Genomic DNA, 2923 nt, shown 5'->3' with positions numbered 1-2923 from the left:
ATTAAACCAGCATAGTGCGTAAAACTTTGGATAAATACAAGGATTTTTAAACAAGGTGGGACTTTTATGTTGATGTTTCAAAAATTTTACAGTGGATTTTGAAATTTGGACCATCAAAGTATTACCCCCAAAAACAACTTTTTGGACTAACATGTTTATTTCATCACAAAAAAAGTCAAAATTGGATTTGCAAAATATTACATATTTCAGTGTAAATTGATTTGAAATGAGATTAAATGTTCTGTTGAGATTACAATATCTGTTTTTTTTTTTTTTAAGTCTCTCTCCCAGCATGGGTGGGGCCATCAGCTTCAACCACAAGAAACAAACATCCATCCATTATCTTTAACAGGCTTCTTCCATTTTGGGTCATGGGGGTTGCTGGTGCCCATGTCCAGCAGTCACAGTGCGAGGTACACCCTGGACAGTTCTCAAGTCCATCACAGGGACACATAGAGACAGGTTACCAATCAGCCTAACTTATTGGTCTGTGGGAGAAAACTAGAGTACACAGAAAAAACCCACGCATGCACGGAGAGAACATGCAAACTCTACCCAGAAGAGCCCTCGGATCAGGATTTGAACCAGGGACCTGCTCGCTGACAGGCAGCAGCTCTACCAGTTGTGCCACCGTGCTGCCCACACAAACAAACAAACAAAAAAAAGAATAAAACTCCCTTCAACTTCTTTATATGAATGATAAAAAAGCCAGAATAGAAGGCATACTGCTGGTGCTGGTCATAAAATGAGAACATCGTGAAAAAGTTGATTTATTTCAGTAATTCCATTCAAAAAGTGAAACTTGTATATTATTATATTCATTCATTACACACAGACTGATAAATTTCAACTGTTTATTTTAATGTTGATGATTTTAACTGACAACTAATGAAAACCCCAAATTCAGTATCTCAGAAAATTAGAATATTACTTAAGACCAATAAAAATAGGATTTTTAGGAATGTTGGTCAACTGAAAAGTATGAACATGAAAAGTATGAGCATGTACAGCACTCAGTACTTGGAGCTCCTTTTGTCTGGATTACTGCAGCGATGCAGTGTGACATGGAGTGGATCAGTGTGTGTCACTGCTCAGGTGTTCTGAGAGCCCAGGTTGCTCTGATCGTGGCCTTCAGCTCTTCTGAATTGTTGGCTCTGGTGCATCACATCTTCCTCTTCACAATAACTCATAGATTTTCTATGGGGTTAAGGTCAGGAGAGTTTGTTGGCCAATTAAGAACAGGGACACCATGGTCCTTACACAGGTACTGGTATCTTTGGCACTGTGTGCAGGTGCCAGGTCCTGTTGGAAAATGAAATCTACATCTCCATAAAGTTGGTCAGCAGCAGGAAGCATGAAGTCTCTAAAACTTCCTGGAAGATGGCTGAGTTGATCTTGGACCTCAGAAAACACAGAAGCCTTCAGTCTGGTCCAGAAAGTTGAAAAGCTTTTCAGACAAGGACCAGTCAATCTTTCATAGAGCTCCCCAACACCATGGATACTGTAGGGAGAGAAGCACGTCTGTTAGAAAGCAGGCGTCCTTCATGTCATGATGTGCAAAGAAAAATGACCAGCAGGTTCATCAGGCTGAGACCAAGAATAGCAGCAAAACACCCTGTCCCTCTGAGGAGCGATGGTTCTGTTAGGGACCATCAACAAATTACCATATTTTCAGAGTATTTGTTAAAGCAGCAACATGTAGAATAACTAAAGTTTTCTCAGTATATTTCTGCATGGTAATAAATCATGAATTTTCTCACCGTTTAAAATCCAAAAGAACAAGGTGGCACTTACATTTCAAAAGTACTGTAACTTTCTTTTAAAGTATCAAAGTTCATGCTCAGTCATCCAGGTACAAAATACAATAATGGTCAGTCAGGTCATCTGGACAGTTTTTTTTTGTGGAAAGATGTTTCGCCCTCTATCCGGAGGGCTTCATCAGTCACCAGCAAACTGGTTGGTCCACTAAAGGAGTGTACTGCTTAGTGGGGAAAACAGTTTACTTGGGACTCCACAGACTGATGAAGTCCTCTGGAAGTGTGTGCTGAGTGTGTTTTTAGTTAACATTTTTCTCAGTTCATATCTTAGATTTTATTACTGTTTTTTCTTTTACACACGTTAATACTTTTGTTGGATGTAACTGGGACCCTGTGTACACAATCTCGTTCCACCACATGCACCACATGTGGTGCAAATGACAAATAAGGCACCTTGAATCCTTGAATGAACTTTGATGCTTTAAAAGAAAGTTACAGTACTTTTGAAACGTAAGTGCCACCTTGTTCTTTTGGATTTTAAATGGTGATAAAATTCACGATTTATTACCATGCAGAAATATACTGAGAAAACGAATGGTACATGGTGCTGCTTTGACAAATACTCTGGAAATATATCTAAAATATTATAATGGTGTTCAGACCAAGCTCATCAGAACCAATGCAGACATGTTCCTGTTTTTAGTTTTCTACATTCGCCTTATAATCTAGCTGTTTTTTGCAATCTTATTTTAATTTGTAAAAAAAAAAAAAAAATCTGTATGCCTCTTTTATGACTGTCTATTGTTGTTGCTGTTATCCACTGTTGTCATCATTCGTTGTTGAAATCAGGTCTCTCTTGTAAAAGAGTCCTCGAGGCTCAATGGGATTAAACTGTCTAAATAAATGTTGAATGAATTAGCCCGGTAATTTGTTGACGGTCCCTAAAAGAAGCATCGCTCCTCGGAGGGACAGACTGAGAGCAGCTGAACGACATCAGACTGCCTGCGTCGGCTCGAATGAGGAAGCCACTGCTGAATCCACGGAGCATGAACATGAAATATCCAACGTAAAACTAATTTTACCACTGCAGCACACACTGGATATCCTTATATTTAAGGCTGATTTCAAAACAAAACTCCATGAACCTCAAATACGGCTGTCTAAGT

The sequence above is a fragment of the Nematolebias whitei genome, chromosome 6 (genome assembly GCF_014905685.2).
Source record: "Nematolebias whitei isolate Nwh7 chromosome 6, NemWhi1, whole genome shotgun sequence".
Lineage (NCBI taxonomy): Eukaryota > Metazoa > Chordata > Actinopteri > Cyprinodontiformes > Rivulidae > Nematolebias > Nematolebias whitei.
This window is presented reverse-complemented; position numbering follows the sequence as displayed.